This window comes from Acinonyx jubatus, chromosome A3, assembly GCF_027475565.1.
Source record: "Acinonyx jubatus isolate Ajub_Pintada_27869175 chromosome A3, VMU_Ajub_asm_v1.0, whole genome shotgun sequence".
Classification (NCBI taxonomy): domain Eukaryota; kingdom Metazoa; phylum Chordata; class Mammalia; order Carnivora; family Felidae; genus Acinonyx; species Acinonyx jubatus.
In genome coordinates this window covers 102,954,112-102,977,859 of record NC_069388.1, presented here as the reverse complement: position 1 = coordinate 102,977,859, position 23,748 = coordinate 102,954,112, and the positions used below count along the sequence as shown (strand labels likewise).

The window sequence follows — 23,748 nt, the reverse complement described above, 5'->3', positions numbered from 1 at the left end:
GCTCCCCACAGGCAGGTGTGAGAGAGAAATAAACTTCCCTCTTGTTCACACACTGTTACTCAGAGCCGAAATGAATCCCAAGGGGCATGAGCCCGTCGCCTTTTAAAGTCCTGCGAGGTGGCCAAGTGGCTTCTGGGAATGAGTTCCTTCGCCACGCACCCCCTCCTCGACCATCCCTGAGCCTCCACCTCCCTTCTCTTCCACTTGGTTCCTTGATACACGTCATGTCCCCCACTGTCCTGTGAGTCACCCCCATCCCCCCTCACCATCTCTCCCACACAAGTGGGACACATCATCCCCGCCTCCCCAGTCCGCTCTTCCCCTGAACGCTTTCCTGAGGCTGACTGGAGGTGGGGGCGGGCAGGTGGGCAGGGCCCCAAGCACACCCTGCCTCTCACCCTGCCTCTCACCTCCCAGCCTACTCCCTGCAGGGCGCTCTTCGGTCAGATGTGGAGACTGACCCCGTTGGAGGGGCAGTGTTGGGGAAGGTGTTCAGTTCCCAAGAGCTGACAGAGTGAGCTTTCAGAAAGTGTGACCGGCTGTGGTACCTGGACAGGCTCCTTACCCCTCCAGTCAAGGCCCAACTCTCATTAGCTGGCCGTGGAGCCCACACGCCCAACACTAGGCGTGTACTCCTCTAGGTGATGGCACTGTGTCTCCAAGAGGGCCCCTCTGAGAGGCACAAGCTCCAGTAGGGCCGCTGGGGTTGAGCTTCAATTCTCTGCGGTTGGTTCATTCCTCAGCTGCTCTGGCCAGCCGCCCCCGGCTGGGGACAAAGCCAGGGAAGGCACCGGGCAGGAACTGGCAGGGCTGGCCTTCAGTGCTGTCCGCCCTCCATCCTGCTCTGTGGTCACTTTTCTGGACCTCAGGTCCCCTTTAACAGAATGGGGGTAGATGTTCTTTGAGCTTCCTCCGGGTTCCAACGTTGAAACTGACACCCGTTTCCGTTTGTAGCTGTGTGACTTTGGTCACATTGCTTGCGCCTCCTAGGCCTCAATTTGATTCCATGTGAGTGAAATAGACAATGAGAAGCCCTGGAGATTAGATCGTTGGGATGGAAGAATTGTAACAACAGTGACCCCGTGGCCCTCTAGCATTTGCAAGGTGCTTTTACCCAAAATATCTCATTGGACCCTCCCAACAACCCCGTGAGGCGGTGTTACTTTCACCGCCGGCTCACAGTTGGAGAAACAAAGGCCCAGCTAGCTATAGGGGAACAGGTGGAGAGATGGGCCTTGCCATTCTGTCCCCTGTCACCAGATGAAAGGCCAGATCCCCAGGGAAAGGCCCGGGCATAGCACGAGGGAATGGTGGCCCAGAATGCCCTCCTCCTCACCTTTCTCTCCTGGGTTGGGATCTCTGGGAAGGCAGATGAGAGGTGGCCCCTCCCCGAGTGCGGGTTCGAGGGGGCAGAGAGATGCTGCTGACAGCTGTGCAGATAATTGTCACTTCTCCGTCGCTGCTAATAGCATGTTTAGCTTGCGACTCCTCTGTTTGCCTGGTGCCTCCCACGGGCCCCGAGCTGGGAGTCTCTTAGCTTCTGCTTGGGCTAGGAGAGTGATGACAGAGAGTGTTCCCCAGCCCTGACCACAGCCAGCAGTCTACTTGGACCCTGGACTTGGTGGGGGTGCCCCGCAATTCCATGCCTGGGCTCTGCCCCACCCTAGGAAGATCCCTCCAGGCTCTGGGAAAATGGAAAAGGCCTCCTGTTCTTGGAAACCCGGCTTCTCCATCCCTCCAAGCCCTACTGCTCTGTGAATCTCTTGCCCCCATGCAGGAGGACCTAGTGAGGGAGGATTCTGCATCTGAATGGAGTGGGCTTCACAGAGTGGGCAGGACTGGGGCCGGCCCACCTCTAGATTACACTTGGACCCCTCCTTCCTACCTGCTTACCTCCACGGGCCACCATGGGACACATCCTACATATAGATCTGGTCCTGCTAGGACAGGTTGGACCCCTAGTCCCCAAGGCACAGTCAATCCTGAGCCCCTACTTGCCAGGTTAGTAGACAACCTAGCTCACACTCTGGGGGCCTGCTTCTCCCCCTGGCTCGTCCGCAAACCCAAGCGTTCATGGGCTTTCCAAAAGTGCCCTGCCAGATTTCCCTCCTGAAGACCCTTCAGGCTGGCCGTCTCCATTGCCCTTGGCCTGGTAAGTTATTGTCGCACGGTGGCCCTGTCTTCCTCACTCCGGGGTGAGTGCCTGATGAAAGGCTTTTCCCTTGGGAGTCCGTGGTCCTCTGCTGGGCCACATTCTGGTGACCCACTTGCCCAGACAAGATGGACCCCACAGTGAGCAGCAGAGAGCAGCTAGGGCAGGGGAGTGGGGGTTGGGAGAGTCTCTCTGTTCACTGCCTGTCTTAGGGAGGCACTTAACTGATGATGTTATGATTCCTTGTTTACCATATGCATCACTTCTGGAATGTTCCTTCCAGGAGGTTAAGGGCTTGGTCCCATGCATGGCAGTCTCTCCAGTGCCTAGAGCAGTACTAGTCTGGCCTAGACCCAGTACTCAGTTACCATTTGCCGACTGAATAAACATGTACACGTTTTTGTTCTCTTTTCCCTTAACATTATTTCACGAAGAATTTTCCAAGGTTGCCGTTTTTCCTGGCCGTGTCATAAATATTCTGCCTTATTGACACATCATCCATCCGCTCCACAACTTGCAGAGCCTTTTGGCTGATTCCAGTTTTGTGCTATTATAAATAATGTTGCTATAAACAGCCGTGCACATATAGCTACTTTCCCCTTGCAATTATGTCTTTGGGAGGAATTCCAAACAGTGGGATTACTGGGTCAAGGAACATGGCATATTTATGGCCCTGGTTATGGTGGGACTGGATGATGATCAGTCCCCAGGATGGCCCTAAGCTTTGTCTCTCAGTGCCGTCCACAAAACCCTTTGGTGCCTGGAGAGGCGCTCTCCCTGGCTCCTGATGGGCTGTGGGGCCAGGTGCAGTGACAAGGGAGTTTGTGGAGGGGTCAGAAGGAGGTGGCTGTGGGAACAGCAGAGATGGGGCGTGTCCCCCAGTTCCCGGGGCCAGGAACCCTGCTCTGGGAGCCTGGGAAGGCCACTTCCTCTCTCAGACCGCCTTCCTTCTCTGGGATCAGCTCCCTCCCGTCCTGGAGAACCCACCCCAGTCTCTGAGAGGGGAGCAGTATCCACCTGGGAGCTGCAAGAAGGGGCAGACTCTGGTGCCTCAGCTATTTCTGGCTTCCCTCCTCAAGGCCCTTTGGTGGAAGGCCACGTCTGGGGAGAAACAGGAGGCGTGGAAACAGGTTTTGAGCAAAGGTCGGCATTACTGTAGAGAAAGGGTCCGCTGTCTCCAGTCTCCCCCCAAATGCTCGTTCTGCCTCGCACTTCCTTGCTCCCTGAGCTCCCTTAGTCCATCATCAGTCCCCAGACCCAGGGTCCTGGATGGTAGAGGGGGAAGGGTCCACATCAGCCCCTTCTGGACCCTGATCTAGAACCTGCCTTCTACTGGAGGGGAGGGTGGCCAGGGTGTACCCCTCTCCAGGCGTACCTGTCCAGTCCCGAAGAGACTCAGTCACAGTTGGTGAAGCCGGCCTGCTCCTTGGATGCCTGCACTTGATGGGGACCTTGCAGGCTTTATGCCTGATGGAGCCTGGTCCTCGTGATGAATGGTGTGCTGGGAAAAGGGGCTGCTGTTTCCAAGAGCTGGCGGAACCAACCCCAGCAGTGCTGGGTGGCAGAGACCTGGGTGCCCCCAGCACGGGGAGGGAGGAGTTGGGGCTCCCAGTGTCCCTTGGCTCTCCTTGAAACTCCTTCCAAGCTCTTCTGGCTTCCAGGCCTCCGGTGGCAAGAAGGTCTGGGAAAGAGTACAGAAAGAGCATGGGACTTCTCATCCTGCCTGTCACTAACTGGCTGTGTGACCCACGCTCCCTGGGTGGGTCAACAGCCGTTGACGCCAGGGCACTGACACTCACTCCTGCCCTGTGTGGTTTCTGCAGTGGCTTGGGTCAAGGCCTCAGCAGGGTGGGCCTCGCAGGGTGACTGACCTGATCCAGAGCTAGCTTCGTGGCCGGAACCAGACGGGTGGGAGCCTGGAAGGAGCCCGGTCCCTGCCTCCTGAGGTCAGCCCTTGGCCAGGTGCTAGGAGCCCCTCTAGGTAGGGGTGCCGGTCCTCTTTCCTCAGCCTCCCCTCCTCTTCCCATGCCTCACTCGGCTTCGCAGAGATGGGAAGCTTTTTGCTGGCTGATGAGGGAAACAATGGCTTTGGGAGCGTGTGGGTGCACACGGGGGGGAGCGTGTGGGTTGTGTGATTTTCCCGGACAGGCAGGCGTGAGAGGGAGAAGAAATTATTCTGTCTAAAATCTCAGAGATGAGTTCTTCTCCAGAGCTGGCAGAGTGACTGTTTCATGGCTGGGTGGGGAGGCACGAGAGAAGGTGGGCCATTCCCAGGGGCAGGCGTGAGGCAGGGCAGGGCCAGTCCCTCGTGAGGATCCCAGGCGGGCCATGACGACAAAGATAACCTTTTATATTTGCCCAGGCATCACCCCTTGCAAGGAGCTGTGACACCCATCATAGCAGCCGGTCCTCACCAGAACCCAGAAGGACCATCGGGCAGCCAGACCTTGTAATTAACCCAGCTTACAGATGAGGAAACTGAGGCTCCAGGGTATTAACTGACTTGCCCAGGTCAGAGAGCCAATTAGTGATAGATCCAGGGCTTGAACCCAGGCCTCTGAACCCTGAAGCTCACCTCTGCCTGGCACCCACTCCTTAATGTCCACATGGTTTCTGAAGATAAAGACGGTGAGGGACCACCAGAGCAAGGAGCTTATGTTGTGGATCCTTAGGTAGAGTTTTTCAGAGGTTCCCTCTCATCCCCCACCCCTACCCAGACTCGACCTTCAGAAGTATTGTCTTTCATGCTGGAAGGGGGAAAAGGTTGGGTTGAGGAGAAGGCTGTCCTCCTGGGACCCCAAGTTCCGAAGTGTGGGGAGTGGGGGCCTTGGCAACCCTGGGATTCACAGGGAGTCTCCAGCAATCTTTTGGACTTCTAGCTCCCAGCCTTGATGTGTTTTTGTCTTTGTTTTTGCACCACAGAAAAGGAGCAAGCTAACAATGGCAGAAACTGAAGCCTCCCCAAGAATCTCTGCCTCCTTTGCTGGCAGCATTTCATTAGCATAGTGGGACTTCCTGTAGGGATGGGCCAGTGAAGGGAGAGTGGTCATTCTGGTAGTCAGTGGGGCTGTTTCTTCGATTCCAGGCTCATCGTGGTTGACTTCTCCGTCCACTGCAGTTCAGGCCTGCGGCATCTGATTGCTCTGACCAACCAAACATCACAGGAAGCGATGTGCGTGTGACTTCCAGGAGGAAGCTTTAAGAGCCCATGTTAGTCTCCCTCATCTCTTTCCGTGTTTGTGAGGTCCTGGATGCACCTGTTGAGATGCAGCCTCCTTCATACTGGGTCACTGAGTGACGATATCCACGGTGGACATGTTGCATGTGTAAGACATTTTACTGCTTTAAAGCCATTGAGATTTGGGGGCTGTTTGTTACCACAGCATACCCGAACCTGTCCTGACTGATAGTCACCAAGTTGGCCAATAAGAACCTTGCCTAAGACTTTAGAATTAGGACCTAGGCCTTTCTTGTGGGCTAGACCCATGATATGTAAACCTTATTGCTTTGGTTTTTTTCCATGGGGATGTGGAAGCAGAGAAATCATTCTTTAAAGAGAGAGAAGAAAACAGGAACACAGGTAAGGAGAGATGGAGAGATATCCCTAGCATTATTCTTCTTGCCTAACATCTGGATGCATAAAAATCCCTGTGTCCGTTTATGAAAGGCTTCTCCCCACACCTTTTTTAAAAGCTTATTTATTTATTGGGAGAGAGAGAGAGCACAAACCAGGGAGGGACAGAGAGAGAGGGAGAGAATCCCAAGCAGGCTCCATGCTGTGGAGCCCGTGCGTGGAGCCTGACACGGGGCTTGAACTCACAAACCATGAGATCATGACCTGAGCCGAAATCAAGCATTGGATGCTTAACTTATAGCCATCCAGGCACCCCGAAAGGCTTCCCCTTTTTATTATACAAGCTTGGGTTGGTTTAGGTTGCTTCCAACCAAGAGCCCTAATACAGAGTGAAAGGGGATTTGAGGACAAGTCTCCCTTTTACGGATGAGGTCGCTGGGGCTCATGGTGGTCAAGTGGTTTGTCCAAGGTCATAGCCATTGAGGACAAATGTTCACGTGCTCCCTTTCTTGGTGAAATAATTCAAACGGTAACAATAAAAATGTTAGTCTTGGGGCGCCTGGGTGGCGCAGTCGGTTAGGCGTCCGACTTCAGCCAGGTCACGATCTCGTGGTCCGTGAGTTCGAGCCCCGCGTCAGGCTCTGGGCTGATGGCTCAGAGCCTGGAGCCTGTTTCCGATTCTGTGTCTCCCTCTCTCTCTGCCCCTCCCCCGTTCATGCTCTGTCTCTCTCTGTCCCAAAAATAAATAAACGTTGAAAAAAAAAATTAAAAAAAAAATGTTAGTCTTCACTTCTTCTCCCAACCCACCCTCCAAAAATTACTGCTCATCAATTTGGTGGGCATTTTACTAGAACTTTAAAAAAATGTGTTACAAACATATATATATATATATATATATATATATATATATATATATATTTTACCCCACTCAGTTTTATTAGAAAAATGGGATCATATTATCCCCATTTTTCTGAACTTCACTTTTTTTCACTCATCAGATTGTTGACACTTGCAAATTCTATCTGTGCCTGGCCAGTCTGGTGATGTGCCAGGGAGAGAAGGGGTGGATGAGGCCAGGGGCCAGATTCAAAGGACTGAAGGTCAGAAAACCCTCTAGGCAGTGGGTGTGGGGATGAGGGGGAGACTCAGAGTGGGAACCTTCCAGGCACCTGCACAGCCCGCTTTGAGGCCCCTGACAACCCTCCCAGGCAGCCAGCTCCTCTGGCCAGCTCTGCAAGGATGGGGAGTTTGGCATTTCGTTTAAGTTAAAATCTGCTTCCCCTGTGAGTCCTCCCACTGGCCCAGGACCTCTCCATTAGTTCCTGGGGCAAACTGCTTTATCTGCCTTCCTGCCCCCCATAGTAGATCAAGAAGGAGTGGGTGCGACTCCCTCATTCTCACACCAGGGCCTCAGCAGCCCCAGTGATCAGCTCTGTAAAAGGCGGTAACAAATGGCCAGGAAGAAATCCAGAACTCAAAGGCAGAGAACCAAAGGCCCAACAGTTTACAGAGAATGGAGAGGAAACCAAAACAGCCAGAAGGCAGGCAGGCAATTAAAGGAGGGGGCTGAGTTTTCAATTAACAGGCTTCACTGCTAGCAGCGGATAATTAACAGATTAGCAGGGCCGGTAGCAAGGATTGGGGCAGGCACTAGCGGTGGAGAAGAACTGGGGCTCCAGATTTCACAAGAATGAAAAGGAATCTTCCAGCTTAGGAACCTGAGGGCACTGGACTAAACAGGGACATAGTGTGCAGGCTGGAATGCAGGGGAGAGGCCCAGAGGGCAGGGGTAGTGCCCGATTGCCTCCTGGCCAGAGAGGGCCCTTGGTTTGCAGAGCCCTCTCTCCCTGGGGAGGTGCTGAGGAGGAGATTTATGAAACTATCGGGGAGTCATGGTGTTGACATCCCTTGAACTTGCGCATTGCTGTACAGCTCACAACAAGCATTCAAAGTCATTGGGGGCAAAGCTGTATAATATAGACTTGAGAGCAAGGACTGTGACATTAGACACTCCTGAGTTAAAAACTTGCTCTCATTTCCTGACTGCGTGTGCCTCATTGGACATCCTCGCTGCTCTCTCAGACTTCCCTGCTCCTTTCTAGGTAGGCAGGGCCACACCAAAGCATAGAAGAGCCAGTGTGCAAGCCTCCATCTGTATCCTCCCCTGCCAGGGGGTTTGGGAAGGCCACTGTTCCAGAGAGCAGAGCCTCAATCAGCCTGAATCCCTGAGTGACCTGGGCGGAGACGATGCTCCTGCCAGCCCCCTAGAGACATATAGTGGGAGCCAGAATGAACTATTGTGTTGGTATGAGATTTCAAAGATGTTGGTTACAACAGCAAACCAAGCCCTGTCCTGACTATTTCACGGAGTCACCCCCGCCTCCCCGAGGCTCTGTTTTCTCGGACATGAAATGGCCAAGAATGATCCCCACCTCGAATGACTATGGTGAGAGTAAGGGAGATGATGTGTAAGTTGGCTGAAGGCTATTCTCAGCTCCTAGGTCCCATACCCCCTGTAGAAAACGGCAATGTTGCCACAGGCCAAGGTCAAAGACCAAGGCCGTTTTTTGGCCCCAACTAGTGGCTGGAACTTTTAAGTGCTGAGCAGATTTTAACGGTTGAGCTCCATGGGATGCTGGAGGCCTGGGCTGCACCCTCCGCCAGGTCAGCTCCCCCCCCCCCCCTTTCTGGCTTCTCCAGCTCTCTTCTGTCTGCAGTGTGGGGAGAGGGGCTGAAGGCTGCTACCATCATTCACGCCTGGGGAGGGCTGGCCGGACTTCCCTTGGTTCTTTCAGGCCCCAGGGCTATAAGTGACTCCTGTGACCTGTCCACAGGTGGCCCCCCCCCGCCCCAGGCCCTGCCTCTGCTCTTCTCCTGCAGCTAAACTTTCCTCCCTCTCCTGGCCACCCCTTAAGGCTACCACCGACATCACCTTCAGCCTGTTCCCAGCTGGTCCCACCTTCCCCCAAAGACGAGGAGCAGAGTTACAGCCATGGAGGCGGCTTTCTGTTCTCCTCCACTCTGGTTTTGGCCTGTTCCCCACTGTTCCTGTTTGGTCTATAAGATCAAACCCATTTTTTTTTTTTCAGCTGATCTCATTCCTCCTGGAGTTTCTGATGCTCCGCATCCAAAGCCCAAGCAACGGTTTCTGTCTACTTTCCAAATATGAAGCCGTCTCACACTCTCTCTGTAGTTGGCTCCCTGCTCCGAGCTCACCTGATTCTTTAGAGGCAGAATGTTCCAGGCACAGGCTTTTAAAATTTCCTTCTTAGCCTGTGCGTGTTCCCGTGGGACTCTCCACCCTCGATCCAAGGAGCTGTCATTTCCCCCAAGCCGGTAGCCACACCTATCTTCTCTGGGGCCTTCCTGTCCACCACGATTGAGCCCACTGACCCCTCTGGACTCTCAGATGCACAAACACAATCGGGGTGCCCCCACGGCCACTGAGGTTCCTGATTAGGAAAGAACTTGACTCTCAGATGTCTTACCCATAGCCGCAGATCATCAGGGGTTGGCAGTTTCCCTTGTGTCTCTCACAAATGAATCCCTGTCCAGGCTACTGCTAGCTGTTGCCACTCGAGCAACCAGAGGTATGGCCACTATGCAGTCCACCACAGTAGCCACTGGCCATGTGTGGCTCATGAGCACTTGAAGTGTGGCCGGAAAAATTGAGATGTCCTGTGAGTGTAAAATGCACACGGGATTCTGAAGACAGGATGAAAACAGAATGTGGAACATCTCATTAATAATATCTAACACATAGATTATCTAATTAATACCATAAATGTCTCATTTATTTGTATCGATTATATGTTGAAATGACAGTATTCAGAACACGTTGCTTTAAAACATTATTGAAACTGATTTTGCCTGTTCTTTAAAAAAATTAAAAAAAAATTTTTTTAATGTTTATTGATTTTTGAGAGACAGAGAGAGACAGAGCACGAGCGGGGAAGGGGCAGAGAGAGGGAGACACAGACTCTGAAGCAGGCTCCAGGCTCTGAGCTGTCAGCATAGAGCCCGACGCGGGGCTCGAACTCACGGACTGCGAGATCATGACCTGAGCCGAAGTCGGATGCATAACCGACTGAGTGACCCAGGTGCCCCTTAAAAACATTTTTTTTAATGTTTATTTATTTTTGAGAGAGAGAGAGAGAGAGAGAGAGAGCAGGAGCAGGGGAGGGGCAGAGAGAGAGGGAGACGCAGAATCCATGAAGCAGGCTCCAGGCTCTGAGCTGTCAGCACAGAGCCCAACACGGGGCTCGAACTGGTGAACTGTGAGATCGTGACCTGAGCTGAAGTCAGATGCTTAACCCATTGAGCCACCCAGGTGCCCCTGTTCTTCTTATGTGTCATATGTGGCTGCTAGAAATGTAGAAATGCAGAAATTTTTAATGTTTTATTTCTGTTTTGCAGCGCCCGCCCCGGATGCCTCTCCATCATTCCCACCATGTGGAAGGCTGCTCTTGAAATGCTGTGTATTAACTTCCCATTGCTGCAGGGTAAGCACTTACCACCAACTCAGTGGCTTAACACAATACAAATTTACTATCTTATAATTCTGGAAGTCAGAACCCTGACCCAGGCATCGCTGGGTTAAAATCAGGATGGCTCCAGGGCTGTGTTCCTTTCTCCAGGCTCTACAGGACAATTTATTTTCTGCCTCTTCCAGCTTCTGCGAGCTGCCCGCACTCTTTGGCTTGTGGCCCCTTTCCATCTCCAAAGCCAGCAACTGCTGCTCGAGTCTCAGATCACGTCTCTTCTGCCTCCCTCTCCATGTTTAAAGGACTCTTGTGATGACATTGGGCCCACCTGGATAATCAGGATCATCTCCTTATTTTAAGGGCAGCTGCCCGGTATTCTTCATTCCATCTGCAGCCAGAATTCCGCCTTACCGTATAACCTGTGTCGTGTAACTGTTTCCAGGGATCAGGACGTGCATTCATCCAGGTTCATTCTTCCGCCTCCCATCTGCTTTCTTATCCTGTTCAAACTGGCAAGATCTTGGAGGTGACTGATGTGGGGACATGTTTCATTTCCCCTGTTTCCCTCCCCCACGGTCTCCTGGGAGCTGTTTTGGGATCATATGGTCCCAAGGAAACGGATTCCATCTTGAAGAGGGGGTGAGGGGAGAGGGAGCATCCGACTTGACTGAAGTGAATGAAACTTTGGACATATAAGAACACGTGAAGTCCGGGGGCACCTGGGTGGCTCAAGTGGTTAAGCGACTTCAGCTCAGGTCACGATCTTGCGCTTCAGTTCCTGAGATGGAGCCCCGCGTTGGGCTCTCCGCTGTCAGGGCAGAGCCTGCTTTGAATCCTGGAGCCCGGCGTTGGGCTCTCCGCTGTCAGGGCAGAGCCTGCTTTGAATCCTCTCTCTGTCTCTCTCTCTTTTTTCCCCCCTCCCTGCACGCTCTCAAAAAAAAAAAAAAAGCATAAAGTCGGCCTTCAACCAGCCATCCTTCCCACAGGACCCTGCCTCCCGTAACCCCAAGGAGGACTCTCCTGCCTCTGCGTCACCCCTCCCCTGATGGGTAGTGCTTTGTCTCGGGTGTGCTAGTCAGCCTCAGCTAATCCTACGGCTGGACCGATGGGATAAGAGGTGGACGCAAGTATGAGCTGGACCATCAGACCCTCTTCCCCACAAATCCGCAATAAGAAGGCAGACACGCCGGCAGTCCATTGTCCAGGGGAACGTGGGAGCTGTAGGCTGAGGAAGCCTCTCTTCCTCCAGGGGGATAGAAGGTGCAGACAGCATGGGCGAAAAAGCCAAGGCGGGCTTGGAGGCAAGCCCGAGGCCAGGAGAGCCAGAGAGGGCAGCCCAGCCTTTTGGGGACCCTCGTGCGGATGCCAGACAGATGAGGCTCCTGAGACTCAAGACTTTCACCCAACTGCCAGGGTCACAGAGGCAGCAGCAAGTAGTGGGACTGTACCCCAGCTCTTCTGACCCCAAACCTGGTGGCCCATGTGGTTAGTTGTCTACCCAACAGCCATTTTCCCCTTCTTCTTCCTCAAAGCCAGGGATGGTTACACAACCCAGATGACCAATGACAGGTGGCCTCTGAGTAGGGATTTCTTGTGAGACTCGGTGACTCTTCCCTTTGGCCTTTCCCTTTCCCCTTATTCCTCTCTGGACCATGAAGCTCTGCCTGAAAAGGCAACGGGCGTCTTGTGACCATGAAGACAAAGGCACTTGCCGAGGATGAAAAGGTAGGAAGCTGAAAGGACCCCGGTCCCTGATAACCTCACCCAAACCCCAGTGGCCTCCTGGCCTCTGGACTTCTTATTACTTGAGGTAAAAAAAAAAACCCAAAGCTTATTTGCTTAAGATGCTATCGTCAGGCTTCTGTGGTTTTATGAGCCTGTGACTGATTCTCACCCGTGTCCTTTTGGTCATGGATGGAGTTTCCCGGCAGGAAAGGAAAGGGCTTCAGGGACTCTCTATTGTCATCATTTGGCACTATCAGGTTTGCAACGACAGACGGAAGATCGGCAGGAACTTGGCGTTCCTTGGTGGTCTAAAGGGGAAATTCTAGGAGGATTCCTTCATCAAAGAGGAGAACCCAAAGGAAGATGGCCACCACAGGAGTCAGTCGTTTCATTTTATTAGTAAAGAAACTGAGCTCCGTGTCAGTTAAGGTATTTTGGCTACCGGTAAAGAGGGCTCAACCAATGGAGGCCTAGTTGAATGGGAGTTTATTTTACTCACGTAACAAATCCATGTGGTTTTAGGATTGTCTCACAGCCCAGTAACGTGACAATGTGAGGTTAGCAGGTCTGAGATTTTCTTGGCATTTCCCTCATTGCAAAATGGCTGCCACGGCTCCAAAAATCACGTCCTCGCTTACCAGTGAACAAAACTGGAAAGAAGGGAGAAAGGCAGGGGAAAGAAAAGAGGTGAGGGCCTTCCCCATCTTTTCCAGAAATACCGCAGCCGGGTCCCCCTTCTGTGTCATCGCCTGGGAATGGGTCACATGGTTACACTTCGTTGCAGTGGAGGCTGCCCAGGCACGTATTTAACAAAGGGCAGAGGTACTGTCACAACTGCTTACACAGTCGTGATCTCTCCTCTGGCTGGGCGCATTGCCACCAAGCCGAATCAGGGGTGTGTTTGCAAGTTGTGAATGCCTGCCACGTGGGTGACTGACAAGGGGATCCGACTTGTCCAGGATCAGACATTGATTGGTGAAGAAAACAGGGCTAGAACCCCAAACCCCTCTCCACTGACTTGTGAAGGGAAGAACCTCTGCGTCTCGGTGTCACAGATGCTGCTGGAGGGTCAGAATCCGGTACTGTTGGGGTAGTCCACACCCTGTAAGCCAGTGCCCTCTGCTGGAGACTGGCCAAGAATGAGTGCGTGATGAAATTCTGGCCAGTGAGATAAGACACAGAAGCTGCTAGGGGGATTCTGGGAAAAGTTCCCTTACTCTTAACAAGATGTAACCAGGAGAAGAAAAAAAAAAAAAAAAGAAGAAGAAGAAGAAGAAGAAGAAGAAGAAGAAGAAGAGTAAACCAGGAAGAGGTGGTCTCCTCTGCTGTGTGCAGTCATGTCTGGATGCGATGCCTGGAGCTGTGGCAGCCATGCTGTGATCATGAGAGAAGCTGCCCCAAGAGCAGAGCTGGCCCATTGAGGACAGCACGGGAAGCTGTCTATAAGATCAAACCCATTTTTTTTTTTTTCAGCTGATCTCATTCCTCCTGGAGCTTCTGATGCTCCGCATCCAAAGCCCTGGGTCTCTACTGATGTCACTGTAGCACTGAACTAACCAGCCCTGAGCCGTCCTCCCTCGGGGCTTCCTCGTGCAGGAGACCTCTCTTTTATTGTTGAAGCCCCTTTGAGTTGGGCCTTCTATTTCTTTCAGCTGAAAGCACTCTAATCAATCCGTACATCTCTCTCTGCTGCATTTCCTGCTCCAGAGGCAGGTGCAGATCCGCACCAAGCCTCCCCATTCTGGGGGAAAGCAGCGCTACCTGTTCTTTGCCCACAGTTGGAGCTCAGCCTCTTGTAGCTGGCTGTTCATTAGGCAGCATGCTGCTCACTACGGCCATGAAAAAGCCTGAGAACTGCGTTCAAAACCCCAGGCAGCGGGAGAGGTGGCTTGAGGGGAGGTGTTGTGGGGGCCACATAAAGAAAGGTCTTCAGATCCCCATGCCTCCCCCCGCCAGTGCCCTCAAGAGACAATGCAGCAGCCACCCACCAGGTGCTCGTGGGCCGGGTGGGGCAGAAAGGCTGGTGGTTAAGTGCTGGAGAATCCCCAGACCCTGGGGCTGGCCCAGAATGGGTTTTTGTTGAGGGATTGGGACCATTCTGTCTCTGCAGCTCTCCTGGTGCAGGATGAATACAGGCCAGTTAAGTACTTTTCTGGCAACTGATTATATAGATTTGCTTCCATATGAGCTCTCTTGCAATGACCCAGGACCCCAAGAGGGCCCTCCCCCAACCATTTATGTTGAAAACACTCTGAGCCTGCTAGCCTCTTTGCTTTCTGGGAAAGAGACTCTGGCAGGGAGAATGGCTTAGAGGGGGGCACTTCTGGAGGCATTTTCTTTGTCAGAGGAAATGCGAGAGGGCCTGAATGTCGCCCGCTCCCCCCAGGCCACCCACCGCTAGCTGCCAAGTGGTCTGCAAATTGCAGATCTGATCCTTCTGCTCAGAGACTCTAATGGTGCCTGCCTCCCTGGGACGGCCAGGCCTGAGCCAGGCAGCAAGGAACCTCATATTCTGTTCCGTCTTCATGTTGCCAAGCTCTTGCTTGGGCCATTCTCTCTATCAGGATTCCCAAACGGTCCCAGGTGATTATGCCACCCCGGCGTGGCCATCAGAGCCCTGGGGATTGGTTCAGGTGTGGGCATGTGACTCCGTGACTCAGGGTTAGTTGTGGGACTTTTGTGGGAACCTCTGGACGAGGGACGCCCACACTTCTGGGTTCGTTGGCTGGAGACTATACAGCTGGCATTGCTAGGGACCATCTTTGTCATCCAATGGGGTCAGCCTAAGAAGGAAGACAACCCAGAGGCAAGCCGATTGGAAGAGCACCCGGGGACATCCTGATGACATTATCTCAGTTCCTGAATCCGTCTATACCTGAAACCTACCTCTAGGTCATTTGAGCCGATAAATTCCCTTTATTAAAAATAAATAAACAAAATTGAACAATTTTTAGGCTCTCTGTCACTCCCATTACAAGTCGTTACGTATATAAAGGCAGGACTCCCTCTGGGGCAGAATTAATGTCTCACTTCATTAGCATCCCCTGTCCTTTCGCTCCCTGCCCAGCTGTCTCCTTCTGCGGGAGTGGACCTTACTGTCGCCTCAGCTGCTGCGGGGCCTCAGGTACAGTTCATTGTACTCTCAGGGGAGTTAAGTTCCCCGGTGCATTATCATCTTTGGTCAATATAAAACGCCTCTCTTGTTTTCCTTATTCTCTTTTATCTCTACCCCACTTCCATTCCCTTCCTCCGCAGAGGCAACATGCTAATGGAACTCGTTCCTCCACCCCCTTGTAGGTGCTTTTGCAAGATGGATATTGTCTTTATGGGTTTTTTTTTTTTCCCTTTTTTTCTGCAAATGGTAGTGTTTTGGTTCTGGTGTCATTTCTCACATTTTACACTCAGCATTAAGGCCCATCCACGTTGCTATGTGTGCATTTAATCTCTCCTGCCTGCTGCATAATTCACGGCGTGAGCCATTCCCATGCTTCTTCCCACTCTCCCCGGGATGGACACCTAGGTTCTCTCTGACAACCCTTGTCCCCAGAACATCATGCTATACACGTCCTACGGACCTGCGCCCACTTCTTTTGCATCTCTACCTGGGAATGGAGTCACGGGGTTGTAGGGCTGTGTGCTCTTCACAGCAATATCTCCACCACGGCTGCTCTGGTCTGTCCTCCACCGCAACACCCTCGCCGACATCCCCACATTTCCACCTGACACTGACATTGGGCTTTATTCAGCTAAGTCTGGCCTGTCTGCAAGATTGCCTTAGTTCTCTGCTGCTGTGCAGCAAGTTACCACAAACGGCGTGGCTTGGAATAATATGCATTTTTTTACCTCCTATTTTCTGTGGACCAGGAGTCTGGGTCTGGCTCAGCCGGGTGTCCTGCTCGGCCCGCAATCAAGGTATTGGGCAGGCTGCATTCTCATCAGCGGCTCAAAGAGACAGAGAACCGCCTCCAAGCTGCCTCAGGCTGTTGGCAGAATTCATCTCCTTGTGGTTGTAGAACTCAGGTGGCTTGCTTTTTTCGGGGTCAGCAGGAGAGTCTCTGATCTCTATATCCTTTTTTAAAAAAAATGTTTATTTATTTTGAGAAAGAGAAAGAGAATGAGGGAGAGTGGGGGGAGGGCAGAGAGAGAGAGAGAGAGAGAGAGAATCCCAAGCAGGCTCCACAACACCAAAGCCCACCTGGGGGCTCGATCCTATGACCTCGAGATCACAACCTGAGCTGATATCAAGAGTCAGATGCTGGGGCGCCTGGGTGGCTCAGTCGGTTAAGCGTCCGACTTCGGCTCAGGTCATGATCTCGCGGTCTGTGGGTTCAAGCCCCGCGTCGGGCTCTGTGCTGACTGCTCAGAGCCTGGAGCCTGTTTCAGATTCTGTGTCTCCCTCTTTCTCTGACCCTCCCCCATTCATGCTCTGTCTCTCTCTGTCTCAAAAAGAAATAAACGTTAAGAAAAAATTAAAAAAAAAAGAGTCAGATGCTTAACCAACTGAGCCACCCAGCACCCCTCCACGTCCTTTTTAAAAAACAACTCGCATGATTAGGTTTGACTCTCCTAGGATAATCTCCCTTCTGAGTAAATTAAAGTCAACTGACCAGGGGCTTTCATTACATCAGCAAATTCTCTTCACCTTTTCCATAATGCATAACCTAATCAGGGGTTGACATCCCATCCCCTTTGTTATATTTCACTGGTTAGAGGCAAGCTTATAAGTTCTGCCCGTAGTCAAGGGCAGAGAATTATACAGCGCTTGGGCAGTGGGGCTCATCTTAGAATTCTGCCTACCACGTAGGTGTAGCATGATATTTTGGGTGGTGGTGGTTTTTAAATTATGGTGAAGAATCCACATCATTAATCTTTACATCTTAACCACTTTACGTATACAGCTCAGCGTTGTTAATTGCATTCACACCGCTGTGTAGCTGTCACCACCGCCCATCTCAGGAATGCTTTTCATCTTGTAAAACAGAAACTCCGTACCCATTAAACACCGAGTTACCATTTCCTTCTTGCCTCTGCTCCTGGCAACCACCATTCTGCTTTCTATCTCTATGCATTTGAATGCTCTAGGTACCTCATATAAGTGGAATCATACACTTACACCAGTCTCTTTCTGCCTGGCTTATTTCTCTCAGCCTCGAGGTTCATCCGTGTTGTAGCATGTGTCAGAAATTCCTTCTTAAGGCTGAATAATATTCCATCGTATGTATGTATCACAGCTTGTTTATTCATCTGTTGATGGACACTTGGGTTGCTTCCATTTGTTTGGCTACTGTGAATAATGCTGCTTATGAACATGTGTGCACAAATATCTCTTGGAGATTCTGCTTTCAATTATGTACCCAGAATTAGAATTGCCATATCTTGGAGCTCCTAGGTAGCTCAGATGGTCAAGCTTCCAACTCTCGGTTTTGGCTCAGGTCGTGATCTCCCAGTTTGTGGGATCGAGCCCCATGCCAGGCTCTGCACTGAGAGCATTGTGCCTGCTTGGGATTCTCTCTCTCCCTCTCTCTCTGCCCCTCCTCTGCTCTCTCTCTCTCAAAATAAACAAACGTTAAAAAAAAAAAAAGGATTGTTGGATCACGTGGAAGTTCTAGTCTTAATTTCTTGAGGAACTACCGCATCGTTTTTCCTATTTTACATTGTTTACCCATGTTTCCATTTTATACTCCTACCAACAGCTGCAAAGGGTTCCAGTTTCTCCATATCCTCACCAACACTTGTTGTTTTCTGTTTTCTTAGTAGCCATCCTAATGGGTGCAAGGTGGTATCTCATTGTTTTGATTTGCATTTCCCTAATGATTAGCAATGTTGAGCATCTTTTCATGTGCTTCTTGGCCATTTGTATGTCTTCTTTAGGGAAAAGTCTGTTTGGATGTCTTATTGTTATCATCTGAATTTCACTGCTAGTGATTTTGACCATATCCACATAGGTTTCTTAGATTTTGGGGGGGTTTCCTCTTCCAACAAGTGCCTGCTCATATCCTTTGTTCATTTATTTTTCTTGCTGATTTGCAGGAGTTCCTTGTACACTAAGGCTGTACTAATCTTGTAAATTTTAGACTTTGCACATATCTTCTCTCATTTTGTCATGTGTCACTTGGGACAGATATCTTTCATTATGATATAGTAAAGTACCCCTCTCCTCCCCCCCCCTTTTTTTTTTTTTTTGCTTTATGGATTGTGCTTTGAAATTTTGTCTATTAAATCCTTTCCTCGCTCTGGGTTTCATAGATATTCCCCTCCATGTGTTTTTTTTTTTCCTATCAATGTTATCATTCGGCCATTCACATGGACTCTTTGACCATCTGAGCACTCTCCTTGTAATGGGATAACATCATTTTTCCCTATAAAGTGAGTCAGAATTTTCCCAGTAAGACCAGCAGACTTTGATGCACCTTTTATTGTATATTAAGCTTCCTTAGAACTAGGGATCCATTTCTTTTTTTTTTTTTTAATTTTTTTTTTTAACGTTTATCTATCTTTGAGACAGAGAGAGAGACAGAGCATGAACAGGGGAGGGGCAGAGAGAGAGGGAGACACAGAATCAGAAGCAGACTCCAGGCTCTGAGCTGTCAGCCCAGAGCCCGACGTGGGGCTCGAACTCACGGACTGCGAGATTGTGACCTGAGTTGAAGTCGGACGCTTAACGGACTGAGCCACCCAGGCGCCCCTAGGGATCCATTTCTAAACTCTCCACCATGTCCCCATGGGTTGTCTGTTCTTTCACTAACATCAGACTGTTCTTTTGTTTTTAAACAACGTCATTGTAGTATGCCTAAATATTTGGGAGAGAGAGATTCCTGTCCATTCCCCCTTTACATAGGCATCTGTAGAAATTTATTCCTCCTCACACATTTTGGAGTAAGCTTTCATAGCTGGAATTTTTATTGGGATTACAGCGATGTTACACATTAATTTAGGGAGAGGTAACATCGTCGTATATTAGGCCACCCCTCCCAAGAGCATGAGATGACTCTACTTGGGGAGTGTCTACACCCACACTTTGCTCCCACCTAACAATTAGCAGGCAATGGATGGAGTTTGCTAAATCAATGCTAGGAGTTGATCTCCAAAAAGGAAGAAAGGGTGGCTCTAGAATGTTACTCAGCACCACTTCCTCCGATCCCAGGCAAGTTGGGCAATAGGAAGGGAAACATCCTGTTACAGAACCTATGTTTTCTGGGTAGACGAAATCCAAGTATGATGGATAAAAAGCATATAGTGGGAAGTTGAGCTTCCCACCCAGAAGGGTTGGGTTCCCTTGAAGTGAGAGCAAGGGGCAAGGGGATCACAGAACAACAGAATGATTCCTGGCTTTCCCCAGGGTTGTCCAACCCTCCTGGCCAGCATCACATGGTGGCACTGGCTGGTTCACCATCATCAAGGTTGTTTGGAGGATTGATCATGCTTTTCCAAACCCATCCCCTCCACAGTCTTCCTGAACCACATTCTAACCATGCGAAGTAAGTAGACAGATTATTATCTTTATTCAATAGAAGAAGAGAACTAAGGTCCACAGAGAAGGAAGTCCACTCATCACTCAACAAATATTTATCAAGAGTCCACAGTGCTGGCCCTGGGACGTAGCAGAGACCAAACAAATGGTCCCAGCCTAGCGTTGGTAATAAGTCAGCAGCAGAAACCATGATGGGCATGTTGCTTTTTCAGCCAGCACCCCTTCCGTGAGGGAATCAACCTCTCCACATCCCATTCCTGTTGTGGTGGTCAATCAAGGTGTTCCCCTCTCATTTTGCATAGTTAGGGAGAGAGGGCAGTGGTCTGGGCAGAACCAATATGGCACCATACTCCCTAGACACAGTGATTGGGCAGAGGGTGGGCAGACGATCCTAGCAGGACCAATCAGAGTCTTCCCCGGGGTTTTCATATGGATGTTGGGGGACAGACATTTCTTTCTAAGGTTGCTAAAGCAGATGGGTCTTAGGTTGCTGGCAATCATCTTGGTATAGGAGAGAAGTGTCAAGAAGAATAAAACCAATTAGAGACAAGTAGTGTAGACACACAAGAGAGAATCAGAGACTGACAACATCGTTTGATCCCTGGATCCGGTTATGCCTGAAGTTAGCACACCTACACTTTCTAGTTATGTGAGCCAACCCATTATCTTTTGGCTTGGGTTTATTTGAGTTATGATCGGTGGAGAGGAAAAGAGTGCCCCTGGACAGAGACCACAACAAGTCCAGCTTTATGCCCACTCCGCTCGACTGTCATTCCTCAGGATCACCACTTTTAGGTCGAGGCTGGTTTTGGTTCTAATTTCCCATTTCGCAGAATCTCTTTGAACCCTAATTCTGCCAGCAAATACCTTTTATTCCTAATGGTTTCATGGCATCTTCTAGAATGCTAAACCCACCTTCTGGGTCAATATTCAAGTTGTGGATAAAGATGTTGGGGTGAAGGACTGAGCCCTGTAACACAAAACACCCTCCTTCCTCAGGCCATCCAGCCTTTAACTTTTCACACTGTTTCTGACATTCCTAGAACCCCGAATTCCAATTATTATACAAGGACTTCATATTCCCACTCCTCATTCCCCATCCCCCACCCCAGCTTCTTGGCTCAAGTGTTCTTCCACAGATCTGCCAACCTCGGCCAGGGAGTGAGATGGTGAGCATCTCTTTGCAGCTTTCGTTTTCCCACTTTCCAGCCTCCAGCACCCGGATTCCACTCCTCCATTCTCAACTGTGCAGTTTATTGCAAAATTTAACAAGACTTTATGGAAGGTTCTGGAACAGTGGAAGGGAAGTGCAACACAGAGCACAACCCAATGGTTACCTCCGAAGGTAACTGGGCTGAGCCCCTAGACCCGGAAAGGGAGGTGGTAATCTGAGAAAGGGACTCTTTCTCTGACACCCCCTGGTGAGTGTCTTTCTCTGTCTGGGGCTCCTGAGTTGCCGTCCAGGTTGGGTGGGTCCAAGCCCAAATGAGCTGCTCTGTTTCTCCCAAGGTCAGGTCAGTCACAGTCATTCTCCGCAGCAGCTGGCCTGCAGGTCTGGCTGCATGGCAGCTCCACATTTTCTGCACCTTCTTGAATCTTCAATTCCCCAACTCAGATCCACGTCTGAGAGGTGAGGTTTCTTTTCAAATGTCCAAATTACAGCAAACAACAAAAACAAAACACATTTTTTTTTTTTTCCAAAGAAGCAACATGACTGAGAACATAACTCTGCTCACTGACAGACTTGGTTTCCACTGTCACAATCCGGGCAACTCTCCAGTCTGAGGCATCTTGGGAATGCTTGGGGCTACGTCTCAACATTGAATCTCCCTCAGGAGGAGAGGTGGGAACCTACCTCAGATAACTGTGAAATTCAACGGCCTATACAGATAGTGTTCCCAGAACAAAGGGGGTGTCAGGTAAACTCAAATCTGTTCTCTTAGGAGTCAACCCACAACTTCTAAATAAAGGTGGTTTTGTTTTTGTTTTGTTTCAGCCTCAGGATGGCAGGATCTAGTTGTGGCCAGTGCACCCAGAAAAGAAAGGTATCATGGAAAACATGGATTTTGCAAGTGCCAAAAGGGCACCGCAAACCCGGGTTAAAGTCAACGGACACAAACATACAGCCTGGGTAGATATTACGCAAAGTGGCACAAAGGAGGCAGAGAGATGGCTACACCCTGGAGGGGTAGGTTGGGGGCAGTCACATCAAGGGCAGTGAGTCGAGGAGGAAGGGATGTGAACCACCTTTTCTCTCTCTCACAGCCAGGCCTCCATGTGGTTTTGCTCATGCTGTGACAACAATATTCTGAAACTGGGTTTCTCTTGTGCATCAAGTGCGTTCATTACAGGGGAGCAGTGGGGGAACACAGCCGTCATTGTTCCTTCCCTCATTTATTCTATATGGTTTGCCTGCTACTTGCGGGTCCCCTGATGTGTGTTGGGAACAGTCAAAAGATGAATGGGTTAATGCAGTCTTCATTCACCTGAAGCTTAGGGCCGAGACATGAGTTGGGTATCAATCCAATAACCACACGAATAAATAAACGGGTCACAGGACCACCTGAAACCCAGGTACCTGGTGACTGCAGCTCGTCCCTGACTATGGTCTAGAGTTCTAACCAAGGAGGGAAATGACACTGGGGAGGACTGACTTGTTTTCCCATGATCCATAACTGGCTTCTGGTGATTCTCTTTTCTAAACGTTCCCAACTTGGAATTTTGCTGAACTCCAGCTTGGGAGGCCATATATACCCCGGGAGAGAAACTCATTTATTAGAAACTGGCTGCCCTGGAGTCCTTGTTTAACCTTCGGGTATCCTCGAGTCTCAAGGACGTCTCCAGGGGTCTCCACGTCCCCACAGGACCTGCCCGGAAGGGCGAACCGGGCGCAGCACAAAAACAGGGGTGCCCCCAGGAGCCTGTGCCCTGCACGCGACTTCCATGCCATCAGAATGCAGCCGCCCCGCCTACAGTCAACTCGGCCCCCGCCCCCAGGAAGGATCACGTGGCCGAGCAGCGCACGCGTGGCGTGGCGTGGCGTGGCGTGGCGTGGCGTGGCGTGGCATGGCGTGGCGTGGCGTGGGGCGTGGTGGGGCGGGGCGCCGCGGGGGCGGGCCTCCGAGCCTGGTGCGCGTTCCAATTGGTGAACAGGGCTCCCTTTTAGCCGGCTACGCAGAGGTCGCCAGCCCTTGCCTTCCGGCGTCTTCACGGGCTGCTGTTTTGGCGGGAGTTCGCGGCGGGTGTGAGGTGAGAACCGTGGGTTTGCTCCCGCGGTGGGGCAGGTCAGACCAGGTCTAGGATAGTTCCGGGGCCTTCCCATCTTGGGAGCCAGCTCGGCTCGGGCGACTTTTCTGGGGGGGGTGGCGAGGGTTGGACGGAGTGCGGACTTTGCAGGGCCTGCCGCGCAGATGAGTCCTACTGTGGCTTCCCGGCAGCCTAGACGCGTCCAGGTCAGACGTTCGACCCCGCCACTGGCGCAGTCGCTTTTTCTTTATCTTGAGACAGCTCGGGAAACGCTTTGCGAGGGGTCTGGTGAGAGGCCCGAGTTCCGAGCCCGCTCCTCCCTCCGTTCCCTGGGCACGCCATGTTCAAGCTGCGGCTCTTTGTGGGGAACAGACATTCCACACAGGAGAGCGGGTTTGGATGTTATCCCTTGACCAGGGGCTGCAAACTCAGCTGTGCACACGGGCTGGGTATCAGGTGTGATTGATGTGGCAAATGGTAAGGCAGTGCTTCCGGGCTTCAGCCAGCCCAGGCCGTCTGGGGTACAAGCCAGAGACGCCCGCTCTCAGGTTGGGGAGTGTTTTTTTTTTTTTTTAATATAACAGCAGTAGTTGGAAACCTGTTGTTTTTAATAGAGCAAGCTCACTAGCTTTAAATGTTGAAGTTAATTAATCAAATTTTAGAACATTATGTGGCCAAGTAAAGTACGTATATGAACTACATTTGGCCCTTGGGATGCTAGTTTGCCACCTCTGCTATAGATGTCCAGGCAGGAGCTACAGAGTGACAGAAGGCCCTATTTTGGGGACTTGAGCACTAGAAAGATCTACCCCAGAACTGATCTCTGGATCTTATGAGCTGAGTAGTTGACTCGGGGTGAATGGGAGTTACCCCTTGCCCGTGTTTTACGCTGCCCCTTTAGGGTTGGCACGGATCTAATGGGGCTAGATTTTAAGAGTGGGGGTGGTCTGAGGCTGGGGAGAAAACATCCTCCTTGCAGAGTAGGCAGAACTCCTCACATTGCAGCCTTGGCTTGGGAGCTCCCTGTGCCAAGTGTCTGTGAATGGGGCTGTGAGAACGTTTTTCAAAGTAGGAAGTACATTTGGAAGGAGTCTAC

The 23,748-nt window shown here is 51.1% G+C and overlaps 1 long non-coding RNA gene across 1 annotated transcript; it reads left to right on the top strand.

Moving 5' to 3' along the window:
- Window positions 1–5,184: 5,184 nt before the first annotated feature.
- On the top strand, window positions 5,185–23,711 carry LOC128311263 (uncharacterized). Its single transcript, XR_008289491.1, has 4 exons — window positions 5,185–5,362; window positions 10,143–10,228; window positions 20,616–20,751; window positions 21,403–23,711. It is a non-coding gene; the product is annotated as an uncharacterized LOC128311263 (long non-coding RNA).
- Window positions 23,712–23,748: the final 37 nt, after the last annotated feature.